This window comes from Leptonotus elevatus, chromosome 4, assembly GCF_054856555.1.
Source record: "Leptonotus elevatus isolate MCC_2025b chromosome 4, RoL_Lele_1.0, whole genome shotgun sequence".
Lineage (NCBI taxonomy): Eukaryota > Metazoa > Chordata > Actinopteri > Syngnathiformes > Syngnathidae > Leptonotus > Leptonotus elevatus.
In genome coordinates this window covers 9741236-9755732 of record NC_141242.1, presented here as the reverse complement: position 1 = coordinate 9755732, position 14497 = coordinate 9741236, and the positions used below count along the sequence as shown (strand labels likewise).

Below are 14497 nucleotides of genomic sequence, written 5' to 3'. Positions count from 1 at the left end.
TCCTATGGCTTTTTGATCAATAATCAGGGTTTCACCAGCTAGAAATTTGCTTGCCAGATGGCCATGGCCAGGATTCCAGGACTGCTGGAATTCGAAACAACCTTTCCCATTCGAAATAATGGAAATATTAATAATCTATGTCAAAGTTTGGAAGATTCATCCCTTGATAACCACCTCAACTGAATGAGGTACTCTTGATTGACTCCCTACTGTGTTCACTAAGGTGAAAAAATGAACATAAATACTTGCCATGTTTGCATATCTGCTTCATTTATTAGCACTACGACATTACAGAAGTTTGGGATTCTCGCGTACACACATACAGTACTAAACTATGACAAAAGAAAGGCAAAACAAATGAAGCAGTGTACAAGGCCAGATGAGGGGAGATGAGAGTTCCTATGCCTATGGTGGCCTGCATTGCCCTTGCCTTGCCTTCCTATCCCCTAGCTGCCAGTATGTCCTACTCTTTGCCCTCTCTGCTCTAGTGCGCTCGCTCCCGACCGCCCCTCCCACCTCTCCCTGCGTGCCTATGCTTCCTGAGCCAGCTGCTCCCACTTCATCTTCAGCAGCGTCACCAGGCGGGGTATTAATCATGTTTTTCGAGGGGGACACTCTGCTATTTATCTCCCTGACACCTCCAGCATTCAGAGGCCCGTTGCTGGGCACAGCCCATTGAGTAGTAAGATTACACATTACTTCGCTCCATTGCTTTCTGCTGCCCTCTCCATTGACTAGCTGTTCAACGGCGGCGATGAGCTTGCACGATCTGACATCATTTATGCTCTACATGTATAACACGCATAGTCCAATTTCACCGTTATTGCCATATTTCACATATTTGCCAGTGTTGAGCATGTGTACACGAGTCAAAAGGCTGTCGCATACCAAGCGATGCGGCCGAAACCGACTGACCTCTCATACAGTGTGCAGGGTATGCCAACTTTTTCCGGAGAACCGAAAAAAGTTTTGCGGCACTTCGTATTGTGAATTGCAGCTGCGCGATGTGATGTCACAGATTACAGCTAGTCAAAATACACATGAACACTTACACATTCTAAAAAATACATAATTAAAAGTAAATGAATATATGTTTTCTACTTAACTAATAGTATTTTGCTACCGTAGGATAATCAAAAATAGTTGTCACACAGGCTAATTAAATATTCATGCAGCCAACTCTGCATAAATATACAGAACGAGGTTACTACTGAAGGGAAGAGTCCATCAATGAATCAACATGGTACTAAAATAATACATTAAATGCACAAACCACCTAATGTTTTGTCCTTTTTTTTTAGCAGTCTGTCCTTGACCATGTTCTGCTTTTCACTCGATTCATTAGTCATTGCTATAAATTGAAAAAGTAATATTTTTGATTGCTTGCAAGGTTTACAATCCAAGACGCACTCACTTAAGCTTTCGGAGTCCGTAGAAATGATAGCATCTCTGGAATCCAATTTCACAAGTTGACCCTTTACTTTTTCTTTTTTTTTTTACTTAGACTGCATATTGGCGCACTCACGTCAATTACAGCACATGCCACAGCTTAAAATCTCCATCCAGTACCTACTTGTGCTTTGAGGAGGGGATCAAATGCAGGAAGGGATGCACTGCCATTTTCCACATATTGGCTTCAGTTGGGTAAAAGTGTGAGAATTTGTAGATGGCAAGAATCCACTACCTCCTTCTGGAGGAACATTATCAAGCAACTGAATTAGACAAGAGGTGTCTTGGAGAAACAGGAAGCAGTTATGTTGGCTGATGGTCAGCCTAATGGGGTGATGGGAATGCTGGATGAATGAGGGATTCTCCAGGGAAGCCCGCAGTGAGTTCTGCTCGAGTGTCAACCAACTCCACTTGTGAAAATGGAGGATGAAATTGCTTGAAATCCTGCCAAATAGTTAATCAAATATGTGTTCAAAAGGGAAGTGAACATTTTTAGAACAATAAAGCTAAGTACTCTCTCAACCTCCCCACCATTCTTCTTTGCTGTTATGATTATCACTTTTTCCTTTTTTTACCCAAAAGCATATTTAAAAACTAACTAGTCAAATGTTGGCATAAGACATTTGTGTAATGATTTTCAAGATGCCTTGATTCAAAAGCCCATTTTCTTTTCTTTTTTTCAAACACAAAGGCTGAGCTATCAGCAAAGGTTTTTGAAAGCTTGGTCTGAATCCAGGAACATTTTGGGAACATAAAAAAAATGATATTCTGATTAGTACTGCGGATTGTTGCAAAAATAAAATTGTAAAATACGGTACATTGAACCAGCCTCAACTCACATTAGCTACACGAAGGCCAGCTACGAGCATCACTGCTTTACTAATGGCAGAATTAAATGTCAGCAACTATGCAAATAATGCTTCAGCATACAAAACCACACCAGTGGAAAACCACAGATGAGTTTAGACCAACCTTTCTGGACCACTAAAACCTTAACACAAAACACCACCATAGGACAATGACCATCCAATCTCTACTGTACAAATACAAGTGAAGCAAAGACATTGGATTTGTTTCAAATAAAGAAAAATAGTAAGCAATCAAACGGACTGTTGACGTGCTATTGAATATGTTTGCAAGCTGGCTCTGTCATAAAAATATGTTAGCCTAAATGAATAAACTCCCCCGCTTAGTAAAATTCACATTGCGCAAAACACCAGCCCAGGAGGTGGACAGAGAGTTGCTCATTTTAATTTCAGTAAAAAGAACATAAACTGAATTCCAAGAAAAAGCACATGCACTCCCACAACGCAAGTGCAACTTTTTCTAAGTTCCTGCCATATATTTCCCAATATTTTGTTAAAAGAAGACAGCAAAGAACTAACAGCCTTAGTAACCTAAAAATCTGTGAATCATAACATGACAGGGTTTTTTTTCTATGTCATTGGCCAGCATGTGGTCTTCACTTGAGCGGTAGCATACATATTAACATAAACCAAACGGGTTTGAAATGTTAAACGTCAGACAGGCCACTGCTTCTTAAGACTGTTGGCTTCTATATAGAGTCGATCTCTCAGATGAAAGCCATGGACTCTCCTCAAAACCTTGAAAATGGAGCACACTATATGGCAGTGATAACAAGAATTTGGCTTCAAACAGGTAGAACATCAAATAGGCCTGTATGTGTCTCTCCGACAGGTGCGCTTGTTGGGTGTGTGACCGTCCATTTACTTCTGTGTGTGCTGTACATTTCTGCCTACTTCTCTGCCATTATTATGTTATGTTAGACTGAGTGCATAGGTGTGTGTGTTTCTATCAAACCCCCAGTCTGGCCTCTAATAACACTGTATATTGTACCTGGGGCCGCCGAATTTGGACACATGTTCACCTCGCTTTTGATGGCCAGAAATGGAGACGGGAAGAAAGGGGACAACATTTGGACCGGGGATTCACCAAAGGGAACAAGATGAAAAGGAAGAGACAAGATGGCAAGAGAACACCCCCCCTCCCCCTCCTTTCCCTTGTCATGACCGACAGAGTGGCCCATTCATCTGCTCTAATTCGGGGGCATTAGTGCCTCACAGGATCAACAATGTCAAGGCTACAAACAAGAGTTGTTGTTGACTTCACTGCTGCTGATCCTTTTTCATGTGTCCCGCAGCATTCTTTTGTACAGTACATTTCACAAGTGTGGCACTGTAAGGTTATTGTGGGCGCATCAAAGTAGAGATCTACTACTACACACACAGACGCAATAGATTGAATTTTAAAATTAGCATTACTGCTTGTGATCATTTGGATCAGTATGTGATATTCAATTTGCCATCTCTATTAAACATGGTGTGTGGAGTGTGATGTGACCTCCAGAGTCAAAGGAGTAATAAAGTGTTCGAATGATGAATCACCCTATCTGTCACAAATTCCTGGAGGACTGCTGATATTCCTTCTACAAATATTCTATTGATTCTGATCAGCCCGTGGAAAGTTGTGGCATGACCTTTCTATACAATTCTCCGGGTCCTGTCCAGGCCAGCATCTGCGTCTCTCAGCAGCTGAGAGGCTCATTAATGCTTTTGAAGGTACGTACCACTATGTCCTATTTTGGAAGCTGTGATTTATTGTTGGCATACATTGAAACTGGAAATGCTCTTTGCAGTGACAGTTTTGTTCGTAGTTTTCATTACAAAGGTTGCCTGTGTTCCTGTAGCCTCATGTTAGAATATACAGTACAATTCAAGGCTACCTTCGGAAACAAGTGCATTTCACACCAAGCCTGGTATTCACTTTTTGAAATGTGAATATATATTTTTAATTTGCTTCAAATATGAACTGTGGTGATGTTCAAAACTCTATCAAAGCTCAGTGTCATTTCACTGTGTAATCAGCGCTGTCATTTTAATTAAATAGTCCTATTTCAAATGCCTGCTTTAATAACTAGCCTGTTCGATTATTCATCTGTTGCGGTATCTTTATGGCCAGCATCAATAGATTATTAGTAACACAAAGTGTGTTCCAGAGCTTATAATTATAGTTGTGGCGCTGAAAATTAACCTTAAAAAAGCAAGGTTAATTCTCCACTGTAAGAACTTCAAAAAGCTTTGATCACACATTTTAAATCGTCACATGTATTTTTTCTCTACTGTATAACCAAATGCAACAAATTACCAAGCATTGCCGTAACCATCTCACTTATCAGATAATATTTCTTCAGAAACAACTAAAAACTGAAAGAGGCTGAAGTAAAAGCCTGGAAAAGCTTTTCAAATGAAGACTGCAACTGTCTGACACTTGGAAAAACGAAAAGCTTCAAAGCTTCTCTCCTGAGTTGTTTAACACATCCAGATGAAAGTACTATGGAGAAAAAAAAGCTGGAATTTTGAGTTTTCGGTTCATATGATGAATGGATGGATGGATGTCTCATTCATCAACCCAAATGTCTTCAGTATACTGTACAACACAAACAAAAGAACTGACCATGCCATTCCAATAATTTGGGAAGGGACTGTATTCGCACACACTCACACACACACACTCAGCATATGAAATTAACTGTCAGTCTTGCGGATAAAAAAATATATTTTTTAAATATTGAAATGATTCGTTTAACTCGAGTCAACATTTTATACACAAATCTCAAATTGAATACATTCTATTTAAAAAATCATGCATCTGCCGCAATTAGCAGTTTAATTGAAGAGCTGTAAGCTTAACAAGTCGCTCATTAAGAACTCTGAAATAGAAACTCATGTTTAAAAAAAATATATTTTGCTTTTTTTTTTAACCTCAATCTACCTTAATTTCACTTCAATTAGATTATCCTGTCTCCTGGTACATGTAATACATAAACTATTGATCCAATCAGAGATAGTCGTAATCAGCACTGTGCTGTGTTAGGTCTCTTATTTCACAGCAAGTAATTAATATAGTTAAGTTCAGAGAACCTTTAAAGAAACAGCTAATCCTTCAGATTCTGTTTAAACTGCTGCTATTGTACTGCTAACTGTCAACAAAGCTGAGCTATGGTTGTAGTCATTCGTGTATTCATGTCCTTAATTTATTTATTTAAAAAAAAAAAACGGTTTAATTGTGCTCATTAAATTGTGCCAATGTTTCTGATGTGGCCAATGAGTACAACTGAGGCCATTTATTTGAACTTCACCCTCAAATAGAATCACTGTGTATCCCATGTGTATGCAAAGTGAGGAACAGCATCGATCCTTTAATCCTGTCCCAAAGGTTCCTTTAGAGAGGTGCATTAAAGAAGCCCTTAAAATCCGGAATTGCCAATAATGAGCAGTCATTACTCAAATTACCACCGGTCCTGATTGGGTTTAGGGTAATGAAGAAAACATGATCAATCATCATCACGGCCTGGTGACTTCATGTCAGATCACCGGGCTTGCATTATGACTGGCAGGGCAGAGCTCCACCTACTGGAGTCACATCCTTTCAAAATGAGCCTCCATTCTCAAAATGTCAATGACGCATGCAGAAAATGCAGTAGCCTAACTCCAGTAATACCCCTCTATTCACAGGGAATAGGATCCAATGGCTGTCATGAAGAGTGGAAAAAAAGTGTGAATAGTGAACTACGATTGTATATTTCATATTAATAATATATCATATTATATTATAATTAACCCGGAAGTGAGTGTATGTGAAGAGTTAGCCAGCTAATGAGCTTTAAATCAACTGTTCTGCATGTAGCCCATCTCGGCAGTGTATCAAACCTCTGGTTTAAAGCTGCGCTATGTAACGATTTGCCCCAAAATATTTTTATAACAGCCTTTCTTTTTTTTTTTACCATTTATGACTGAAACATTTTTTAAACTTCTGCAAGCCTTTTTCGCCAATAGTATTCAGACTGAATTCTGGTTTGAATTTACCGCCCTCTGTCTGCGGATGTGACTTTGTGTATGTGTAGAAGGGCGTGTGCAGTAAAAAAAATTGGCCACAGGTGGCAGTAGTGATTCTGAATTTATTTTTCTGCATTCAGCAGCTTTGAATCCTTTTATTTTTTATGTCATATAAGATTATTGTTGTAATAAAGCATTCCACGTGTATTCAAATGTTAGCAGCCAGCTCTCAGAATTCACATGCAATTTCTCCAGAAATTGCACATTGCCTAGTTAGAAGATGTTATGTCATAAATGGTCACATAAAATGGCTATTCCAAATATATTTTTGTGCAGCTTTAAGTAAGCCTCTCTTGCCATCGCATGACAAAAAAGTGAAAGGCATCGCCCCAGAGAGATTGTCTCCTTAGCTAGTTAGTTTATGTCGCTGAGACCGCTGGTGTGGAGGATTTTTTGTTGTTGTTTGTACAACACCAATAAGTGCAATAACCGACCTGCACCTCTAGACACAATGTGGAACGAGGTCTAAGTAAGCCAGTTACAATTTTTTGACATTTAACAGGAGTTAAAACAGTGGCAGTTTGCTGGTGGCTACCCAACACCTGCTCGCTGTCTTAGTTCAATAGATTCTTGCTGTTGTTTTACTTTTGGCTTAGTAAATTTGCAAATAAGTGATAGTGCGGCTTAAAGCTCTATTTACCATTTTAATCTTTTTTTTTTTATTTAATCTGTTGGACAGGGACAATTATTTTGTTTTGTCTTGGGAAAAGCCTATGATGCGAATGTATTTGAATACTCATGGTAACACGAATGGCGAGTGGAGATTTTGGGCGCAAGTCTAAGCTCTTCTGTATATCATTTCAAAGTCATTTTACCAATCTGTTAGTTAGGCTGATCAGGGTACTTCTGCCAGGAATCTTATGTGTTGTGTCAATTGTTAGTTTTACTAATCTCTACCATAATATAAATTGTCAATAACTCAATTTTTTTTTCTATCCTGATAGGGATAATGTAACCGGAGTGACAACAATGGAGTCCATTCAGTATGCTCATCTTCTCCCACTAGTTCACCTGCCCTCAATGTCTTGCAGCAGACACCGCAGACGGTACAGAGCAAAGTTTTATTGCTGATCCAATCCTAGTTTAGATCCAACGCGCACCAAAGCTTCTAAAGTTGCCTCCCATCAATAATGAGGTCTCATTTACACAAATTACTCCGAACGCTGATTAGGTATTATCTAACAGCGAGGGCCACTCCGATCAATCATCATCAGCCTGGGGACCGTCAATGGACATCGAAAGGTTAACCCAGATCTTAAAAGGGCCTGCCAGTGTCAGCAGAATGCAAGCGCGAGGCCTCCGTGCTGTCGATAGAGCAGTCCGACAATTAGGTAATGATTAAAATAGCAGCACCTGGGACTAGATGAGAAAATGAGCCATCGTGGCATAATCTCACAATGATTTGTTTATAAATCCATCCGAGCAAGTAGATAAAAGTCACCTTAGTGTGAGGTAAGTATATGATTTGTTTGCTTGTCATCGCAAAATTGTCTTTAGTGGAGACTGGAAAAGAGCAATTTGATATTCTAGTTTGAAGTTAGAACATATTAATTGTAAATGTCTTTCAAAATATTAACCTTTTCAACGAGTTCTAGTGTATTTATTGACGGCTCTTTAGTATTATATACGAATAATCAAGCGGAAATGCCCATCTTGTCGCACCGTACGTCAATCTTCTCATTCAAGATTGATTTGCCTTGTGACTGAAGACCAAATTTGTTCATGGTCCAAGCAAGGAACGAGCGGATTTGTGTGACAGCTTCCTCAGCTGAGAATATTAGCGATGGATCCCCATGATGGCGCTATGACAGGGCTAAGTGGCATCCGATCCAATCCTGTCCTCGCTCCATAAATTTGCTCTGGCAATTCCATTTCTTGGCAGGATGAAAAAAATAAGAGCTTTTTAAATATCACTTGAAGGTTGTTTCTTTTCAGGTAATGATTATTTATGACAGAAGAGGAACATCTATGTCAACAACGCCGGGTGTTTACTATTTGATTCTCATAATTAAATAGCACATTTTCTGTCATTGTTCCATCTCACTTATCATAACCTACATTGTAATATAATTTGACTATTTTCTTTAGTTAAAAAAATTAACCCTGACTGTAATGACAAGTTTGCTCTATATGATTTATTTGGTTGTTACTAACATAACTATGAGATAAATTTTTCAAAAATCATTTCCAGTTTAATACATTTTGTAGAAACTTTATTTGTACGTTTACGTTGCAACACATTCAGGGTGGACTGATGTAAAATGGCGGCTGGCTCTGCTGAGCTATGCGAAACAGATATAAAGAAAGGGAGGTAACCTCGTAGAGTTCCCTAAAGAAACAACATGCGATCGTGAGCGTCGCCTCGCCCACGCCATGTTCTCCACCAGACGCATTCAAGAGTTGTGATTGTCCCTTCAGGAACGCTACAGAGCTTAGTAACAATCAAATAAATCATAAGCAGCAAACATGTCATTACAGTCAGGGTATCATTTAATGAATTTATGTTAGGTAGTTGACAAATGAGTCATTTAGCAAGGGTCTGTTTGATCTGCAGATTTACCCATCCAGAGAGATGGCCATGTTTGACACTAAGTGGATGGATTTACTGGCAGGAGGGTCATGACACAAAGCCCAAAAGCAGGACAAACTCCTCCAAAACCCAACTATCTACGAATTACTCCTTATTCGGTGCCAATTAAAGGCCACCTTTAGCCAAATGCTTTCTCATTGCAAAACCTTGTTACCCAAATCAGCTGGTGGCCATCCGCATACATCTGCCCCATCAGGGTTGAAGGCCAGAGCATGCTGTGTGCCTCCTCTAATACAAATGAACTTCTTCAGATAGGTCTGACTCTTACAGCGGTGAACAAACGCTGCATCCTCTTCGTGTAATGGGTAGCAGTGGGGCACAGAAGAGAGACCGTAAGACATAAAGGGCCACTGCCTCTGGATGGGGGCGAGTGCTTATCAGGGCACTGGGATTACTGCACGTCCCCCGCTGCCAAGTCACATGCACTTGCTGCTCTCGTACAACCAAGTCGCGTTACAAGTGTTATTACTTCACCTTTCATCGGGTTGCTTCTGCTCGTGAGATCATCTAATGAACCACAGGGCACCACAAGTACATAAGCCACTGAAGGTAGGCGACTGTCTTGAGATGCTCGTATAGGTTGTCCTCAAGAGAACCAAAATGACATGGAGGTGAGGCCTGACTATAATGGCCGTAGCCTTTTGATCATTATGTGCTTAACACTGTAGATCTTCATTACCGATGCTATTTTTCATTGAATTTACAGTGCTAGTCCTGAGTGACCTAGTTCAACCGAACCGACTGGGAGCCCTCAGCTCCAAAGGGATGGTGAAAAGTAATGCACAAGTGCTTATTTAATAACGATTCCTGCCGTATATTTGAAAAAAAAAAGTGAAATGATTGACAACATCTATTCAGTGTGCGGAGCATTACCATACATGTCCATCCCGTCTGGTGGGAGAGGATGTCCCTGTCATCGCTTCCCATGAAGTGGTTCTGCCTGATCACTGTCAATAAATAAATCTGATAATTGTCAGCGCAGACAGCTGTTTGTGACAGCTTTGTTGTCTTGACTCGCTGCATCCTGTCATTCCTGCCGAGGGAAAGCGGAGTCTTATATACTGTGACTGCCATCCGGAGAGCGGGAACATTTGCACATGAATCAATTGTCAGCATCACTGTTCTCTGAAAACTCTGTGACAGCTTAGATAAGCCGACCGTGTTGTTGTGCACATTTCTTCTCAGCGGCGTACAAAGTTTTCACAGATATTTTTTTCCTCATCATGTGTGATTCAAGGAATCTGGAATATCAAGGTTATAGCTATCATTATAAAAACACAAGTGCGGAAATCTTCACAATAATGGACTGGAGCATAACGGGCAGAAAAGTAGATGAAACAACCTTTTTTAAATAAAAAATAAATATCTCCCTTTCAACAGCTACTTGAAAGTGAGCTTTCCCGATTGTGATTGTTGCTCTTGTTGCTCAAGATAACTGCTTGACATTTGCTAAATCAGTCAGTGTCAGTTTTGCCTACACTACTTGAAAGCGCTCCCAACTTTGCCATTTGCCAATGTTCTGTCACTCAAGTGTTTTTTACTCGTGAAGAAGATAAACAAAAACTCAGAAAGAAAACAGCAATTGTTATTTTATAAATAAATACCAATGAAAGGCCCCATGAGTTATCTTGTTCAATCATTGGTATAGTAAGAGCAGTATGTGTTGATCACCATACATGCATTTCTGTGACAGCGCGGAGGAGCGAAGGAATACTCATTAAATATTCTGTTTGCATTTTTTTCTAGGCAAATCTTAGGAAGGTGTGATATTTTGGGTCACCTAGAAAAAAAAATTAATCAACATGCTAAGTTTAGGTTTAATCAGCATAAAAATCAAAACCAACATAATTTTTTTTCTTTTCAAATAAAAGTGCATACAGTATCTCCTTTAAAGAACGAAAGAACACCAAATTAACACAACCGTGCCTTAATAAATCAATCCTAGGACAGGTAAGGACCTTACCCAAATGTCTCCCACAAAGTTGAAAGTATAGAATTGTCCAAACAAACTAATTAAGATTCAAGGACAAACTAAGTAGTCCAAACGAACCTCTGGTTGATTCATTCATGTTCAGTAGCGTTCTTGGCATAAAGTAGCTATCCTAGCTCAGGGGTTAATAAGTTTGGGCCAATGAAGAAGAACCTGAGCCAACAAAAAGCCACTTACACCGGTAGGCAGCGGCCCATTGATCGACGGCAACGAGAGGAAACCCTCTCCAGTTGCACTTAATCCTGCACGTCTCTTCAATGTTTTGGCAGTGTCAGTGCACTCGGGGGGGCTCCTGGTGCAACGATAATCACAGCGATCAGTGTTCTTTGAGGCTTGACCAGCCACAATAATCTGTTCACGTCAACGATTGTGCACGCACTTGTGCCTAATGGCTCTTAAGTTCCTCTACCCTCCAAGCTTTCCCTGCACCCTCACAGCCTGCAAAGCTCCAAGGGTGATCAATTAAAATCACTACAACATTTAAAGGCCCATCAATAAACAGTCCCCTATGACTCAATGCAACCTGTTGAAGTGTGAATGGATTTGGCTCGCATGCATTCTCTCCCCCCATGCAGAGCCAATGGGTTGCAGTACAGAATGACAGAGAGTGAAAGAGGGTTAGCTCAGCCAAACTTGGGGCGAGGACCCAAAATGGCTGACCAAATATTTGAGTTACACAAACCAATCAAGGATAGCACTGCAAGATGTGCTAGTTTACCTAGTGGCGTAAGAATAACTCAGTCAGTCACCGTTATACTTAACAAGGTGTATCTTATAATATATATTTTATACATATATTTATATTCATGGTCAAGAAATGTGTGGTTTTTCTCTTAAACAGAACTAGACATTTGCAATTTCTGGAGAAATTGTGTGAAAAGGCTGAAAAGGCTAAATGGGGGGAAAAAATAATTGAAGCAAGTAAAATGCTGTGGAGTGATTCTGAATGATGGAGAATGATATTGAATAACATGGAATGACAATGACCTGCTGCTTATGTTGGAGTGATTTGAATCTGTAAATATATGTGGAAAATGGAGGATAATATGTACTTTTGGGGGGTGTTAGAAAATTTTGTGAATGAGAATAATGAGTGAGACGGCTTGAACATGGTGAAGTTGGAATGGTTTGAATTAATCAATAATATTTAAGGAGGAGTGAATAATGTAGAATATGAGATTATTTTTTAGCATGAAAAATTTGAGATTTTTCATATGTGCGAAATTTTGTCATGTTGGAATTTCCAAGGTGAATTGAATGCACTGAATGATTTAAATTCCAAATGGGAATGATGTAACCCTGTAATGTTAAATGCACCATTGGGAATTAATGTTGAATTTTTGTTGAAAAATTGTGAATTTCAGAAAAACTGAATATTTGGAATGAGAAAAATAGTAGCCCCCATGGCGTGATATTTTGGAATATGTTGAAATTAGAATAGTGTGAATCTGATGAATTATATGGAACTAGATGTATGCCAAAAAAGTGGCAGGATTAAAAAATAAGAAAAACATATGTGTGAAGGCCTTCAGCATTCACACAAATATACACTGACTTCACTATTCTGTGAGTGTGGGTAGTGATGTATTACAGCACGTTTTGAAGACTTGGGTCTATGTCACCGCCCTAGGAACGGATCTCTGTCGTAAACCGAGGACCCCCTGTAATGCTGCCGAGGCGATACTCTGCATAATAAAATCTACCATTAACATTTACACACAGGAGGTATAAAGCATTTACACCAAATGATTAAAGTCTAGGAAGAGTTGAGAAACATAAAAATGGCATTAGACATAGCAGGTCAAAAGCATTTTCATGAGCAGTGTGGTTTTACGGCCACCTTTCTGTTGTTACAGAGGAGATTGAAGTTGATGCTATAAATGGGCCGAGGAAGTCCCTTAGGAGAGAATCAGATGACACGAGTTACTAAATCTTATGGAGACACCATCTGCCGCTGTATTGGGAATGCCGACCTCTGCCGACATTTATAACTGATCAGACCCCCGAAAAGCAATGTCAACTGTAAAACTGTGGGTCAATTTCACCATTGCTTATTTTCCAACAGAGCTGAATGAAGTTTAGCTACCACAAACTACTGTTTGTACATATGTGTATGTGTAATGCTCCTATTTGGAGCAAGAACTGCAAAAACTTCCCTTCTCACACTCCGTGAACATATTTACTGCCTGGAGCACTGTAAAGTGTTGGCTAGTGTGTATGGTGATTAAATCCAGGCCATGTAACTGACACTATGGAGTCGGTCGTGGGTGGATACGATCGCCTGCGGCGCGGGGTCGTGACACTGAAGTAGCAGACTTTCTCCCTGTCCTTAGCAGGGAGTGACACGGCGAGGCCGCTCACTGATGCCTTTCACGTGGGAATCGCAGCCGGGAGCAATACCGAAACAAAACCGTCTGTGAGACTATGTGGGAAAATTCAATTTTGAGTTTTGAATCCCTTCATGTTTCCTCTAAAGTAAACTTCAAGTCCAAAGTTTATTATTTCATTCTGCATTTTTTTTTTGTCCAAAGAAAGGGAGCAGCTGTGTTTTGAGGTCATACAATCGAGGCCAACTAAAAATAAATCGACTTGTAAAGTCTTGGAGCCATTGTTGTGGATTCGGAGGCCAAGTTATTTGCTATCAGGGATATAAGACTGCATTCACTGGGGAGTTATTTTTGATTTAAAGAGTGGATTCTTAATTGGCAGTGACAGTCAAGACGCATTAGCGTTGTCATTTGGTTAAATATTCTCAGGGTTTGACTGCAAAGGTGTCAAAGTCTCTGCTTTGCTGCGCTAAACCTCTGAGCAGTGCTAATCAGTTTGTGCGCATTGGAAGTTCTGACTACTGAGCCATACAATCTCCACACCTCAAAGACACCTCTCCTATGGAACAGCAGGGGGGCCGCTCGCTTTACACTCGGCAAGTTCTTTTGCAGAAGTTTTGCAGGCTTATTACTCAAGGGGGGTCTTTGCTGTTTTTTTCTTGCATGTCCCATGGGTGTCTTTTCCAGCTGTAATGAGGCCTCCTAGACCAGAAAGCTCCCTTTAAAACAAGGAGTAATGAGTCCTTGTTGGCAGAGAATAAGGATTTGCGGTACTCGGAGGAAAGGGAAGGTCACAAAGAGGAGTTTTATTTTGGGAAACTGTCTTGTTTCAGAAGCAAACACGGCTTGAAGGAAAACACTACAAAGTCCTCGTCCAGGAACTGATTGTCACGGTCTGATGGCATTTCAGCACCTTTTGATGCACCGAGGTAGACTTGACAGCTTGCGTTCTATACCTGATGTTTGGAATTGTTGGCAAAGGAATGGTCTTTAGGGTGAAGTAGCTGTTCCTCCCCTATGCTTGCATCTCAGCGGATGTACAGTATGTTGATATTCTCAAGTGACAGACAAATCAAAGCCAAGGGCAAACATGCAGACAAGCGTGGCTGTCGTCTAAAACGGGATAGTTAAGTTAAACATTTCATTCTGTCAAATATCATTACAGTCATGGTATGAGATTTCCAAGGTCAGATTCAAGTAGGATGTTTATAGGGAATGCATACCG

General features: G+C 40.1%; 1 protein-coding gene across 11 annotated transcripts in view; it reads right to left on the bottom strand.

Annotated features, from left to right (window-relative positions):
• Nucleotides 1-14497, bottom strand: part of LOC147175440 (uncharacterized) — a 169245-nt gene that overhangs the window by 147845 nt on the left and 6903 nt on the right. The window lies entirely within an intron of this gene.